The 17,389-nt window shown below is 30.5% G+C and overlaps 1 long non-coding RNA gene across 2 annotated transcripts in view; it reads right to left on the bottom strand.

Moving 5' to 3' along the window:
• LOC142318170 (uncharacterized) overlaps window positions 1-17,389 on the bottom strand; it is a 426,054-nt gene that overhangs the window by 28,452 nt on the left and 380,213 nt on the right. Inside the window, exon 4 of one of the 2 annotated variants that reach the window (XR_012754842.1) lies at window positions 11,387-11,483. The exons of the other annotated variant lie outside the window; for it this stretch is intronic. This is a non-coding gene — a long non-coding RNA (uncharacterized LOC142318170). Of the gene's footprint in view, window positions 1-11,386; window positions 11,484-17,389 lie in introns of those variants that run through there. 2 annotated transcript variants of the gene reach the window in all.

Raw genomic sequence — 17,389 nt, 5'->3', positions numbered from 1 at the left:
AGATATAACATTATTGAAATATTACTAAAGATTAGCTCCTGTGATTGAATTTATTTATTTTCTCACTCGCAGGTTACTCGTCGCGGCCTCGCCCGACGTATCCTCACTCGCAATGCTTTTTTAATAGGGAACTTATTTTTCTATAAATAAAAAATATTTAATCAACAATATTATATTTAGATTTTCATTAAATCCTGATAAAACGGTAACTAAAAATTTTTATGAAAAATACTGAAGGAATATACGATATACAATAAATTATTGTCCAAAATTAAATTAAAAAAACATTAAAAACTTAATATTACGAACTTCACAAAATTTTACCTTTCCATTTTTCCCTTTTTCCTTTTTTCTCTTCTTCTCTTTTTTCCTTTTCACCTTATTCTCTTCTTCTCTTCCCCCTTTTCCCGATTTCCTCTCTTCTTCATATTTCCCTTTTTTCATTTTTTGGAGAAATATTACTTTTCCGAAACTATAGTAATTCAATATAACTATAGTATTGCTATATTTGAGTGTATGTACATATTAAATGTACACAATTGAATAATTGATAAAACATTAAAAAACCGAATATTACGAAATTCACAAAATTTAACCTTTAACTTTATCCCTTTTCACCATTTTCGCTTTCCCCTTTCCACCTTTCTCAATTTCCATATTTCCCTTTCCCCTTATCCAGTCCCTTCATCATTTCTCTCGTTTCCCTGTTGCCGTTATCTTATTTCTCCTTCTTCCATTTTCCTTATTTCCTTTTCCCTTTCCCAAATTTACCCATTTTCAATATTTCCTTTTTCTTTTTCCTTTTCTTTCTTTTCCCCGCGCCTAAATCGGTTCAGTATTTTTTTTAGTCTATAGCGGACACACATACGAACATTGCCTATTATATTAATAGAAGAAGAGCGCCTGTTTGTATATATGTTTGTTTCTAAAATAGACCTTCACGACTCTCTCCCGCTAAAGCACTCTGTTGTCAATTAATTTACAGATTATTTTATTTAATTTCTAAACGTACATTACTTTAAATTATATTTTATATTTGTATTTTTATTTACTTATTATTATTTATTAATTTTATTAATAAAAGAGGGAAATTATTAGTTAATATTAGCAATAAAGAACGTGCTTACATGAACAAAATACTGCTCATAAAAAAAATCATATGACTTATGTTCTCTTTATAAACGATCGGTAAGAAGAAGCAACACCAACAAATAAGAGCCAGAAGAAAGAACATGCTTATATGATGATGCCCGTCAAAAAACCATGAGATTTTTTCTCAAATTTTCATGAATAATAAATAACAGCATTAATAATAAATTTAAATTAAATTAAAAAATTAAATTATTAATAACTTTTACTACCGTAATCCATTCATTCAATATCGATTGATTTTAAAACACAAATATTTTTGACATAAAGAAATCGATACTGAAAATACTATTGATTATACATTTTAACCCCTTAAAATCAAAATTTCCCAAAATCCTTTCTTAGTACACGCCTGCTTAAAGATACGAAGGTACCCTGAATATTTTAAGTCTCTATAATAGTTTTGGCTGTACGTTGATTATGAGTCAGTCCATCAGGACATTCTCTTTTGTATAAAGAGATTAACAACGGTTAAATCTTAATAACTGTTATAGTTTTCTTTTTTTTTACGGCCCGGAAGGACCAATTAGTCATTTATGTTTAGTCTTTCTTATCTTCCAATACTCTTACATTTTCCTGGAAGAATCCCTTTTCCGTTCCTCTGTCCAAACCGTCCCCGTTTTCTTTTTAGGCTTTTCTGCAAATTTAACACTGGGCAAGTTGTTATAATTTCCAGATACTGTTCTGAGATCTTGCAGTGCCTATTTCCCTATTGCTGTGTGCTACCTTTCCTTCTTTGTTCTTAAGCATTATCGTTGGTTCCTGGTAACGTTGCAATCGTCTTTTGAAGTTTTCTTTTTATTAATTAAAATTTTATTATTTTTTTTTTTTACTTTACAATTTTATTTTTGTTATTTTACAAATATGGTAAGAAATAGATTTAATAGATTATGTAAAAGACCATCTGGCGAGATGACGTAATGTTTGTAACGCTTTTGTTTTTAATTTTTATATTACAAGTTTAAAAAAAATATTTAGGAAGTAATATTTAACATAAAATTAATTACAGCAAATTTTAGTTAACAATAGGTATAGAGTCTAAATATTTTATAGATCTATTTTTTGTTAATTTTAATTATATTGCATAACAATAGACAAATTAAACTTTGATTCAGTTCTTTCCATACCTAAGTCCAAATAACTGTAGATAAATTCTTTTTTATTTAACCTCAATTACAATTATATTTGTTAAACTTTTATTAAAAAATAATTGTAAGTAAAGAGTTCTTTTAATTTAACAGTTTCATAACTGGTCGACAAAAGAGCTGATTACCAATGAGCCAATAAACTTTATACTGAATTTATTCTAATCATTTTAAGCTCCCTTTTACAGTTTAGTCTCCGCAACCACCGTAACTTATTGCTTCAGAAGATGATATGTGTGAACACAAATTATGTGTACCCTTGTTCACATCAGATTGACCACCCCTGAGGTGTGTGGTTAACTGAATCTTAACCGCCGAAGAACACCGGTATCCGCGATGAAGTATTCAAATCCATTGAATAATACATCAGTTCAAATCCTAACTAGGATTTGATCCTTACTAGATTTTGAAATATTTACTAGGATTTGAAACTCTCGACTTCGAATCAGCTGATTTGCGATGACGAGTTAGCCAGTATACCAACCCGCTGGGCTAATCATTTTAACCTACAAAAAACCAGCACTACCTATAAAAGACAATTTTCCAGTGAGGTATCTAAAGGTGGATTAGTCAATTTTATGTATGAGAACATTTTTTCTGTAACAAAATTAGCTTACACGTCATATTTTTCTTACTGGTGTTTCGTTAATCTATAAATAAGTCTAGACAACCATATTTGTTAAAACAAATTTCATTTATAACTATGGGACTTAGGATATTTTGTAGTATAGCATTATTACTATTAAAATATCTATTTACGTTTTATTAATTATATTTACTTACGTACTATTAGAGATTATCAGTACGATTCTAACAATGAACAGTTAACGTTTAAGTTTAATGGATTGTGATACCTTGACTACTTAGGAACAGTTATCTACTTAGAGATGAATAAAAAGAGAATCGTTTGCGACAGCAGGTATAGCCACTTGAATACAAATGTTATTGAAACACGAGTAAATTACCTGTCTACCTTCAGTTCCTCTTTGTACTATCGAGTTGCTAATTTAACAGTTCACAATTAATTTCAATTTAAGTCATTGAAGGAGGTGCAATTATCTCCGTCCATTTGCAATAAAGGTAGTTTACATTAAACTACCTTATTATATTTGTATTTTTAAATGAGTATTTACATCTTTGAGTTAAGTTTAATTGGAAGTAATTTAAATCAGAAGAATAACGAAAAACGTTTTTACTATTCGATTAAAAGGAGTAATCCTATTATTTTGCATACTAGAATAAAAACAGTTTTTAGTGTGGTGTTTCAGTCAAGATTCAGATAAAAAAGAAATAGAATAAATAAATTCTACGAGAGGTTATCTCTAAAGTAAAGACCGATCCATTGTAACAAAATTTATTCTGAAAAATTATATAAATATTTTTTATTTCTCTTAAACTGCATACCTTAAACTATATAATCGCCATATGAATTAAGATATTTATGAGGTTCAATATACCCTCGTCGTATTCTTCTACCTCCAATCCATTTAGCCACTGATTATGAGCATTTTTAAGTTCATCATCACGAATTGTTTTTCACTCAAAAATTCTTTCAATTTCCCAAACAAATGGTGATCAGAAGGAGCTCAGTCCGGACTATATGGTGGGTGATCGTAAATTTCCCATCTAAATGTTCCCAGTAAATCACTTGTCGGACCCGCAACATGTGGACATGCATTATCGTGCAGCAGGACAACGCCGACGGTCAGCCACCCGCGTCGCCGATTTTGAATGGTTCTCCGTAACTTACACAGAATTTAAGTTTCTGCATTTATAGTCATTCTACGTAGCATTAAATCAATTAGTTGTATGCAAAACCGATTCTGAAAGACTGTAGCCATCAGTTTGCTTCCAAATGATTGGTTGGTTTGGTTAATGATTGAGGATGACGCCATTCACTTGACTGCCGTTTCCTCTCTGACGTGTAATATAAAATCCATGTTTCATCGCCAGTAACAATCAAATTAAGGAATTCATCACTTTGTTCTATATAGCGCATCAAAAATTCGAAGCAGATCACATTCGGATTTTTTTGTGACGTTCCGTTAAGACGCGTGGCACCCAAAGTGCACAAACCTTTCTGAAGCCTAAATAGTCATGAACAATGCGACCGATAACAGCTCTTGAAACATCAGGAAAAAGAAGGTCCAGGAAGGTCGGAAATTGTTGAGCGACGATCTTTTTTGATTTCATAATCGACGCGTTTCAACAACTCCTCTGTGATTATCAAGGGCCTCCACGAACGTTCTTCATCACACACATTAATTCTGTTATTTCTAAACTTTTCACACCGTTTTCGGATTTCTTCCATTCATTACATTTTCACCGTACACAGCAACCAACTGACTATGATTTCAGCCGGCTTCACGTTTTGATGGTTTAAAAACCGTATGACCACGTATTTCATAGTCGGCGGCAACATCGATATTCCTATTCATTTTATAACGTAATAACTCACACGTAATCAAAAATACTTCAACGCGACAACTTTCAGATAGCCATGCAGTGTGTACATTACTAGCGTAGTAATGCACGACACAGGTTTGTCAACCTTAAGTAGAGAAAATCCCCAGCGGTCTTTACTTTAGAGATATCCCTCGTATTTCCTATATGAATGTAATTACTGGAACTAGTATTAAATTAATCAAGGAATCGGAAGGAAAAAAAAACTAACTTTGGTTTTTATTATGTTTCCGTTTTAGTATAAAAACATATTTAAAAAATTACGCTTATTTTCCTTTTTATTTCACTATTTTGCGCGTTGAGAATTTTTCTTATTTCTGAAATCGTTAAAAAAATTTATTCTTGTAAAATTTATATTTAATTTGGGTTAACCTATGTTGAAACCTAATAATAGATTTCACATTTTGGTATAGATTTAAACAAAATTAAAGAGAGTGTCACCACATTTCGTCTTGTTACAAAGCGTATTTGCGTGCCAGCGTGCGCAATCTTGTATTATATAATTTACCTTACGGGTAATAAATAACATATTAAATTCCTTGCAAGAGTTTTGCAAACAAGTAAAATTAGTATTGAGATACCATTAAATTATAACAGCTAACAATTGCCTTTACCTGTGTTCGTCGACAACAAACTGAAAGAAACAACAAATACATTTTCATGTAAATTAAATATTTTGTTTTTTATTCTTGAAAACTCTTTGAAAAAACTTTGTAAAAATATTATTTTTGGTATATATTTTCTTTTTAAAGTTTACATCCTTACTTGGCTCAATTACAACTATTTTTTGACATTAGTTGTTGTAGAAAACAACTTTCAGTGTTTCCTCACCGTTATTAATTAATGTAAAATTTTAAATAAATAACAAAATTGACGTTACTTTTTAAAATTCTGGCGGCAATAATTAATTTAATATACTTTAAAACTTTATTCCAGCCTATATTTATAGAGTATTAGTTGCTCCGTTCGGTGCTAATTCGATAAATGGACGAATTTTACGAAAACAGTGAAAAATGTTTGGAAAATATAGGTAAACATGTATACAAAGTTTATTCGGGTAAATCATGACCAAATGTATCATCTCCAACTGTTTGAAGAAGTGCTTGATGATAGGTTAGAATAAAATCATTGAATCTCCAACTCGAATTTGAACTTAATATTTAGGATAATATTTTTAAAGCAAACCTGGTAAATCTTACTTCTCTTTGTGGAGACAAGTAATTGCAAGTAAAGATTGACTAAAGAAGTTGTAAAGTAGTGGTTGAAGGATTAGCGGCAAAATAATATTTAGAAAATTGCTGGATCACTGAATCACATGCATTTATAGTGGTGATGTTTATGTTTAAAGTACACTAACTTATGTAGAACATAATAATTATACTTTTGAATGGCTTAATTAATGGAGCTAAGAGAATGAAATTACTAAATATGAAAGTTTATGTTTTTGTTAAGCAATATTAATGAAATTATTCTATAAATATTAAATTATTATAATTAAATTTAAACGTTACTTGTATTAATTAAAATTAATTTTACCAAAATTTAATTTCACAAAGTGATTATTTATAACCATAACAGCTATAACTTTATTCATTCACATCCTACGTAAATAAAACAGGTGATCATTCTGTACAAAACACCTTGAAATAAAAGCTAGTTTTAAACGTATAATATTCATTCTTCTACTCTAAAAGTTAAATAAGATATGTATTTTTTACCTTTTAAAAGTTTTTAATAATCTAATCAAACATAAAATAATTTTATTTCTATTCTGAATTAGGGGAGAAATCACAAGCTTCATACAAAGTAGAATTTACATTTTTTTCTTTTTTATTACATTTAAAGCAAAGATCATTTGCTACAAAAGAGAGTTTGGAAAATGAAATCTACTCAATATAAATTTTCCAGATTCCAGCAGGAAATCAAATAATCAGGCAGATTTATACCCATTTTTTTGTACAATAGAATTTGTAATAGAAAAATAATATTTATGATATAATTTTTAAATTACTATATAAATATATATGTATATTTCCGTGTCCGAAATCTGTAAGAGCACAATTTTCACACGTAACATATTTTCACATTTCATTTCTTCTTGTAGGTTAGCATCAGAAAGGGAATCTGACCGTATTAAACTAATAATAATAATAATAATATATTATTAACAATAATAGTTCAACAAATTCTGCCAAGTACACCTGTGGAAAGCATAGAAAAGTTGTTAAAAAACTAATATAACTGGTTTCACCATGAAATTTTATAAATTAGTAAATCAGCCTACAGGCGTTAACATTGGTTTACAATATTTATTACATATTTCATAACAATTTTTTTTTTTTTTTTAAATACGAGGAAATGAATCTGCTGTTCTTAAGTGATTTTTTTAAGATAAAAATTATAAAAATTAGTTAGAAATATACAGTAACCTGAGGTAAAATATTCTGAGAATTTCATCTTCAATGAAGAATTGAAGAATGAGACACTTTTAATGTAGGATTTGATGGTGTAGGTCGCTGAAGATTCTTCGCGGCTGTGCACAATCTGTACTCATGTCCCTTCAAATGGGAAAGATTCTCAATATAATCTTTAAACGTTTCATCCCTAATAGTCTTTAGCAGTATTTTTAATCTTTGTGAAGCCCTGTTGTAGTTTTTTAAGTTCTCAGGCCTCCTGCAAAAATACCACCTCCACCTAAGTCGCCTTTTTGTAGTAATTAGATCCACCCCCTCTCTTGGTTGGTCTGTTCCACCCCTTCCCCAGATCTTTCTGCAGGTGTAGATCACAAGGCTACTTTCTGCGTGAACAAGGATAAAAAATATGTTGCATAATCGATGTCATCAAAACATATCAATACAAGTACTCTTCAATCCACGTTCAGTATGAGTCCCAGTCCCAATGTTATTATGAAGGATAGACAACTTCTTTATTATCACCGACGTACTTAATTTGAAGAGAACAGGCGAGTGATCGGATGCTGAGTTGTAACGATTCTTTATCAAGATCGATAGAGACGATATAGAGGTTTAGCAAGTCGGCTTCTTCATGGGATTTGATGTACAGTATTAGGCTGCAACCCAGAGATAATGAGGTACAGTTTGACAATACAGCTCTAAAACTTTCTTCATCAAGTCCCTCGAATGCCATGAGGGTGCTTTGAATTCCAGTCGCCGTGTGATAAATCTGGGACGTAGGGTTGCAAAATAATTCGAAAATAATACATCCGTGATCCCACGACGGAGAGGAAAGTAGAACGCAGACAATCTAATAGACTCCATCCGGTTGAGGATTTCACCCAAAGTCGATTTAATTTGATTTGTGCTGAATTCAGGGAGTTGGCGATGTCTTAATGATATTTTAATAAACACTGCATAACCTCTATGTGTCCTAAAATCCGAATGATTTGTCGCATATGAAGACTATCCTCGAAGCCAAAGATAGTTTCAATCACTGAAGTGTGTGTCCAGGATAAGGACGACATATTAAGATTCGATTACAACCAGAGCTTCTAACTCCTCTCCGATTAGCCAGGCCATTGATATCCCAAGTAAAAGTTTTAAGAAATGTTACCAAAAGTAGATTTTGGTGATCACGTGGGTGAGTAAATCTCTTAGGTTCCCTACTCTTTGAACCAGAAATTATTCGTTGGAGTACAGGTTCTCCAGTTTACCCACAGAATCCTCACAGTGCCCAACCACCGAAGCTTATGATAGGGGGAGATTTTTGGAATCGGTATCAAGAATCTTGATCGTTCTTTGTCCTAGTGTAGGGAAATCGGCAGTACTAAGGTCAAAGCAAACTGATTGTCAGTTGCTTCAGTTGACTCGACTGAACACTGTTCTGAGAAGCACGATACACTCTTTGTTTTATTTCCTTTCTAGCATTTTCTTATATACTCTGCAACCCTTCTTCTTCTTGTTTTCCTGTTTAGTTTCCGGCAATTACATTCAGATATTACTTCAGAGGATGAATGAAGATGATATGTATGAGTGTAAATGACGTGTAGTCTTGTACAGTCTTAGTTCGACCATTCCTGAGATGTGTGGTTAATTGAAACCCAACCACCAAAGATCACCGGTATCCACGATCTAGTATTCAAATCCGTATAAAAAATAACTGACTTTACTAGGAATTGAGCGCTGGAACTCTCGACTTCCAAATCAGCTATTTGGGAAGACGTGTTCACCACAAGACCAACCCGGTGGGTTATACTCTGCAATTCTGTATTTCACCAAGTGTTCCTGTTGACAGATTTCACGTACAGCGGGAGTATTAATGCCCTTACTTTGGTATCCAGGGTCCTGTTGCTCCCCACACACTTGATACTAAGGAACTCGTATTGTTGGCAACCGATGAATTGTACCAGACCGGCAGAGTTTCTCAACATTTCAAGGGTAACACTGCAGTTAGCGATGTATTTTAAGATAAAAATATCTATTATCCTCTAGAGGTTCGAGGTTCACAAAATAATGTTAATATTGGATTCCTCTGTTGCTGTTTGACGGATATTCTCTATGCTCTATATTCTATGGTCATGTCCTTCAATTGCCTCCTTTATCATGTCCACTGGGACTGAGTGGTGTAAATTCTTATTGCACCCTATAATCAGCCTTACTCACTACCGTTTCTAGTAGTATATATAGTCGATTGGACAATTTTCAGGGGGGGGTGGGTCTGATAGTATTCTTCTGGGTAACATTAACGTTTGTAGCCTTCATTAGAAGATTTTCAAATCTCTACGACAAAGATAAGTTATCACAGGCATTGTTCATAGTATGTGGCACCCTAGATATACGAGGTACAGGTACAGTCTGCCACGGAAAAAACTCGATTGAGTGTCCATAACAATACCCTCATTATCATTCATCGGCTAAATTGGCTTCTCTAATCAGGTTCTCGAGACATTTTCTGAAGTCCCTGTTTGAGGACGCCTGAGATCCAAGTTTTCGAGAGGTTTGTAAATATTTCCCGCACGACGATGTCTCACCATCATCATTCGTATCAGCTGATAACTGATTTATGTTTGTATTCCACTATGGCCTGTTTAACTAGGTTAACACCTAGTTAAACAATTAAACAAAAATACTTAAATGATTTTAATAAAAATACCGCACCTAATATTTTTCCTCGTTCCAATTCTAGTATGAGGCCGAGAATAATCCGGAGCACAACCTTTTATTTCAAATTTTATCAAGAAATAAACAGCATTGAATATAAATAAACTTTGAAAATTATGATGTTATTTGAATTTCTTCTATAGTCTATCTAATTTCGTTTGTAATTCCCAAAGCTACTTCTACGTAATTAATAATTAAAATCCCCTTACCGACAATTGTTATATATATACGTTCAAGCCCTTTCACAATAAAATTCCACCATCAGGAAATTAAAAATGTATGTTATAAACTTAATAAAACTAAAGTTCTTCGTCATGTAAAATTTTTTATGTAACGTAATATAATATAACAGTGGTCGTCAAACATTTAAAATTATGTCGACTTAACGTCCTGTCGTTATGAATATCTCCACCTTTATGTGGAGACATGTATTATGTTGATAACGGTAGAGACATTCATAATGACAGTACATTAAGTCGACATATATTTAAACATTTGACGACCACTGTTATATTACGTTATTTTACATAAACAAATTACATGACGATAAAGTTTTACTTTTATTAAGATTATAACATACATTTTTTAAGTTCTGATGATGGAATTTTATTCTGCAAGCGCTTGAACGTATATATAAATCAATTGTTTGTAAGTGGATTTTTTAATTATTAATTATATAATCATACCATGGGGCCATTTTTGATAAAACTTTTACTTCTTCTTTCTTAAAACTTTGATTATTTAAGAAACTATTGTACAGTTTTAGTATATTTCTAAATCTCAATAAGTGAATCTTAATTTATAAAAAAATATGTAAATGTATATGTCATTATTATAAATTAATATTTGAAAAATCGTATAAACAATGAAACCTAAATAATTGTACAATCATGAATAATTAATTAAAAATATAATTTAAATAAACAAATCTAACCTGTAAACAATTTGTTTCTTTTTTAATATAACTGAAACCGTAAGGTAAAATGCATTAGTTGATCAACTAATTGTGAAGAAAGATTCGTACACAAGTTTTTTAACTGATTTTGTGAATTATTAATCTCATAAAATAATTTAAATTTTATTTTACCAAATTTATTATGAAATTTAAAATAAAATAAAAAAATTTGTGAAATTAATATTACCGAAATTTTTACCAACACTTTACCAAAAATTAGTAGATACTTATTTAAGCAAGCAAAGTATAAGCATTAAATTAAACTATTAATTATCAATCTATTTATGCCCATAAATAACTTATTTTTTATTAATTCTGTTTATTTTACAACGTAGTATTTTAAAAATATAAAGTTGATATCATGAGAAGAACATTGTTTTACATAAGCGAATTTTATGATAGTCACAAATTTTTACAAAAAATCATGATTTATTAAATGGTATTTTATTCAAGAGTAAATAAAGTACATGTAAATATTTAATTAAAAAAGTCTTTCAAAAATCAGAAAAAGTTAAATTTAAATTAAATTCTATAATTACTTAGCTGTTTATTTAACAAAAAAAAACTGTTTTTATAAATAAGCAGTGGCTAAAATTAGGGGTGCTGCTCCAGAAAATTTTTTCTGGTCCTTTTCAAGTCAACGGTTAGAGTTTTCTGTAAAAGAAAAGAACCGAAAAAAATCAAATAGAATAGCTAGAAGCAAGATACAAATTTAATTCTACACTTTATCACATTCATAAATATGGTACACGGTTTTTAAGCACATTGTCCTTAAAAACCGTATTCGGTTTAACGAATAAATAATAAAATGATGAGATAATATTATAGTATTAGATAACAACTTATCAAATTTCCACTTAAAAACACTGTAGTGCAACGATGCTTAATTTAAATTTCTATATATCCAGAAGCAATATATAATTAGTTTTTACAAATTACCTTCTTTTTCACCCTTCCAGCGTTTTGGACAGATTTGGCAATCAAAGAGCCCTTGCTTACAGCCATTTTCTGATCACTACTGCAAAAATAACTAAACAGCATCCATATTCCTTCCATTGACTAAACTAGAGAAGGGAACGAACAAGAAACGTTCTATACACACGCGGAGTAAACAAAAAACTATCTTCTACCAGCATACCACTGTCGGAACTGCAGGAGCGACAGTGCTCTCTCTCCCTAGCAGCCTACCGTGCAGCTTCCTATGTGCGCATGCGCACGAAGCCAAACACCACGCCACTGGATCTGTGAAGTGCACAGTTCCATACAAAGATTTGTATGTATCCTTTTCATAAACTGGGGGGTGGCTACTGACATTAAGCTTAAGGATTAAGCTTTTAAGAATTAAAGCAAAAAGACTCACTGTATTAAATGTTATCGATAATATCAAGTGGAAGTATAGGGTACAGCAATTCCACAGTGCCCATACGCAAACTGCCGCTGTAAAAAACAGCAAATACTTTTTGCTGTTTTTATTTTTAAGTAATCGAATTAACTCATAATATATTCTATTAAAAGTAAAATTCTTGTAGGATTAATAACTGTATGATAAATGATCATGAATTACTAAGGTGAATACAAATGTTCTATTCAGTATTATAAAGAGGTTTTCGCTAAAAATATAAAATGTAGATTATTATGGAGTATTTTTTGTCAGAATAATCTTTAATTGTGATACTAGGCTATAATACTCGATGGCGTATGTGATTTTGAGACAGATAGTCCTTAATCAACTACGGAATAATTCTGTGTCATTTATGATATAATAGTAAACTGTCAAACACTAATGATTGATATAACAATAATGCAACGTACACATGACAGATTCATATATTGAATGACAGATATTCAGATAACTAACTATAAGTGACTTTCCTTTAATCGATTATGTTTATTTTACAATTTATTTTTTATGGAATTAAATGCTAAAGTCATGAGATGAATTTTATTAGGTGAAAATATCAGTTTAATATACTTAATTCAAACTTAGGAAAACCCATATCTACAACATTCTCAACGGTTTTTCATAGCTTATTCTCTAAGGGTTACTAATCGTTGTTATTAATAATTGACAATAACTCCTATGTATATTGAGATATTTATTGATGTATGTTTATAAATGAAATTTATTTTAAACGTAAATCTATAGCGGAAACTTGAATTAAAGTACTGACTATTATTGATTCGGGAATTGTAGTAATATATTTAGGTTAATAAAAACAGGAAAATCAACTTGCTGACTCTTGAGAAAATATTTAATGATGGGCTAGATGAGATGCATAAATTATCAATTTATTTACAATAAAAGAATTAATTAAAAAACTATAAGGAAAATCATAGATTAACTAAATCTGTTTCTCTTCCGCAAATATTTACCTTTTATGATGAGGAGGAGTTGTGCATTTTTATTTATTGTTTAATTGCACGAATAGTTAATTATTACAACTGTTAGCAAATATAATTAATTATATACTAAATGTACATCTAAAATTAATTAATTGCATTTTTTATTCCATATACCAAAAAAACTCTAAAGCAGCATGAGTATTTCAAATTATACTTTTTTTACCACTAAATAGAATTTTTTATTTTTATAGCAAATCACCATTCATTTATGAATTTATCATCTATATAAATGTAGTTCATTTGAGAAAAACTATCGAAAATCACAGGTATTTTCATTTTAAAATCCATCCTCCATCTGATTTGTAATTGTTTAACGGTATAATTATAGACTTTCATACAATCTTTGAAATATTAAAAGATGGTTGCTAAATCATGTAATTATAAAAAGATGAAGTTACTTTATAAAATCTGAAAGCATTACCTACGTTTTTTCATAACTAGGTTAATTATAATTTTTGTGGCATTTATTTCCAGTAATAGATACTTGAAGAACACTGGGCAGTGAAAAATAAGGAAAAGCAGAAAACTTAATAACAAGAAGCATAAACTTTTTTCAATTTGGCTCAAGCAAATAAAAAGATGATAATAGAATTTTATTAAAGAAATTAAGTATGAAAATTAATACCCAAATCGTATTTCTTATGTGCAAGTTGTTTTACTACAGAATATGAGAAAACAGCAAGTAAAATTCTTATATGTGATATTTGCAAGTATGAAAAGTTTATTTCGTATTATGTAAATATTTTGATTATGATAATGATATTTTGTGTATTATAAATATTTTTTTTAAATTTTAATGAAAAGGAATTTAATAAATATCTCTTTCGGCACGTCGGAAGGCGGAGGTAGATTTCACCGGTGCTAAGTAGGGGAGAAATAAGATTTGGACCTTAAATTTAAGAAAACCTTCAAATTTACTCAATACAACAATGGTTTCACGTAAAATAATTTTCACATATTTAGGATACGAAATGGCCAATCTACTTACAATTCCATCAATATTTTGGTCATTTCTTGACGTAAGGGTTGGTGATATCAAAAATTGTTTCAGATAAATTTTTAGGTAATATTTAAAGGATTAACCACCACTTTAAACCGATTCGATACTGTATTTATTAAGGAATATATGGTGTTTTTGTCTTCGAAACCCCATTTTTTCTCCTTCTTGGGCCAATGATTGGTGATATCAAAAAAATTGACTTACGTAAGTTTTAGGCACTTATCCAAGGAACAGTACGAACTTTATAATAATTTGATATTTTACTTAATAAAAAAATTATATGATATTTTGCTTTTTAGAAAAAAAAACCTGTTTTCACCCCCCATAATCCGACTTTGCCCATTAACGAACTCGAATGAGAGTTTGGTTCGTTATATTTCATGCATCAATTTGAAAATTATTGGCGCATAATTACGGTAGCTGGAGCTTTCTTATGAAATCTACTTAAAACAACGAGTGGAAGAATTTTGTTAATCTTACCTTAATATTAATAGAGAAGTAAATTTTATAGGTAAAATTAATTTCGTTATTTATTCATTAAAAACTAGAATGCAAATAAAGTCGTTGTCGTTATAAATTTCTGTATTTATTACATAATTAAGGAAACGATTAAAAAAAATACTTTTCCCTCACACTATTCACTTTTTATGAAATGATAAAACTAATCGACAAAGTTTGTTTTATTTATACATCTAAATACATCAGTACAATATAGTTCTGGAACTTATGTAATAACTTAGAGCTCTTTTTATACTTCTTATTTGTGAATTGTTAATGCAACCTTATTTAACAAATTATTAAAGTTAAAAATACTTTTAAAAAGTTTCAGTTTCATATTGTATTATTTATAATAGAAGATAATTTGTATGTGAATCGACAATTTGGAGTTAAATATGTTAATTGGGTTAGATTTTGTATAGATTGAAGTCGCGTGCTGTTGATTAATGCGCGTGTGTCGAGTCCGTGCTTTAATGGCCAGATTAGCAACTGGAGATTTATGTGACACATAAATGCTGGGAGACGAATGGGTTCTCGTTCGTTGAGCACCTGATCAGAGCAAAGCTTTATTACACACAAGCCAATCACACAGAATAGGAAACCGTTCAAATGCACATTATTTGAACAATGTGTATCAGCAACCTCTTGAAACTAATTAAACATTGTAAATTATTGTTTTGTAAAATATTGATCAAACTAATTAAATACATGCTAATGATTACCGGCAATATTCATTTTACAAAAAATTGAAAAATTTCACAACGCAAATATTTCTAAATCTGTTTAAGAAAAAATGTGAAAGATATAATGCAGTTTAATAAGATATGAAAACAATATGCAAGATAATAAATAAATTTTCCTATATTATATGAATTAGTAATATCGTAATATAACTCTTTACTGTTTTTTTACTTACCGGGTACTTGAAGCAAAATCGTTTTACGTGTTTCTTTCATAAGATTTTTTTTTTTTTAATAAAGATGTTTTTAATAAATTACAAGAATTTATTTATTTCTGTTCCATAACTAGTATATTTACAATCGATTCCACCATCAGTAAACCGTATGATAATAAGAACATGATAGAGGGTTGTTAAGGAACTCCCGTAATAAGGAAATCCATAACAAAATTTATTAGTAAACTATGTTCTTAAAGTTGATTATTGAAAGAATATCAGGTTTCACGTAAAAGTTCATAAAAGCAAATAATAACTAATATAGTTATAAAAAGTGAATAAATAAAACAAACAAATAATCAAGGGAGAGCAGAAACAATCAAACAAATAATCAGAGCAAGTCGATAAATAAATAATGTAGAAATTGACAAGAAGAAAACAATTGTAGCTAAACAAAAAAAATAAACAAGTAATAAAAATAACATCAATCGATTTGCGATAGTAACTACAAAATGTCATTCAGTAGCCGCTAAATCAAGCCTATGGAAACATTTCAACGTTCGGACGTCCCTGCTGTTACAAACAGATTGATCGCTAAGTGGTTGACATAATTTTCTAAACATTTTATTAATAACTAAAGAACCTACTTACAAACAATCCTTTTATATACGTTCAAGCGCTTTCGGAATGACATCCCATCATCAGGAACTTAAAAATTTATGTTATACTCTTAATAAAACTAAAACTTCTTCGTCATGTAAATTTATTTATTTAACGTAATATAATATAATGTTAGTAAACGGGTTCTTTAATTATTAATTATATAATCATACCAACGGGCCTTGTTTGAAAAAAATTATTTCTGAACATTGTTGGTATTTAACACTGTACTGTCTCACGACCTCATGAACCGTCCAGAGCTTTGGATTTCATAAATTACATCGTTCCGTATGAACCACGGCATCTCCTACATTGTCCACGTTATGTTTTGGAAGCGTTGTGTGATATCTACATTACTGTTACTTGCTGTCCATAACTTCACGCCGTAAATTCAGATTTGTAGAAGGATAGGTTTGTAAATCAGAACTTTATTTGACAATATGAGGCATGAATTTCTCCGCAACAGCCAGTGCAGTTCCCTATCTATACTTCTAGGTCAGTTGTTTTCTTTTCATCCTCACGTGATACCTCCAGGTCAAACGCCGAATCAGATGCAGTTCTACATATCTCACACTGTCTGTTTGTGGGATCAAGACACCGTAAACACTGGAACAGTCACCCCTTCTTATGACAAATATGAACTGCTTTGATTTATCCTAATTAATTTTAGTCCTTCATTTTTTCAATATACTTTTCTGCCATGCGCAGACAACATTCAACGCCATTTTCAGCTTCCGCGAAACAAGTTCAGGGTCTTCGTTAACGACAAGGATAGAACAGTCATCGGCAAATGTGACGACAGGGCAAACTTCCGTGTTTGGAAGCGCTGTGAATATTGAATACACAGCACATGAATAAGCCAGAGCATAGCTGAGGGTCACCCGATCTAATGTCAATGAATTTCAACTATTCAATGAATTTCAACACTACATCTTACCTGAGAGATACGTATCTCAAGAAAATTTCGTAGACATACTAGTAAGGTTGAGGAAAATTTAATTTTAATTTATAGAGGTCAACAGGTAAAGTTCTGTGGGTATCTAATAATGCCGTCTAGTAGAATTTTCTTTCTTCCATACATCCAGTGATGACGATGACGAATCT

The sequence above is a fragment of the Lycorma delicatula genome, chromosome 1 (assembly GCF_047948215.1).
Source record: "Lycorma delicatula isolate Av1 chromosome 1, ASM4794821v1, whole genome shotgun sequence".
Lineage (NCBI taxonomy): Eukaryota > Metazoa > Arthropoda > Insecta > Hemiptera > Fulgoridae > Lycorma > Lycorma delicatula.
This window is presented reverse-complemented; position numbering and strand designations above follow the sequence as displayed.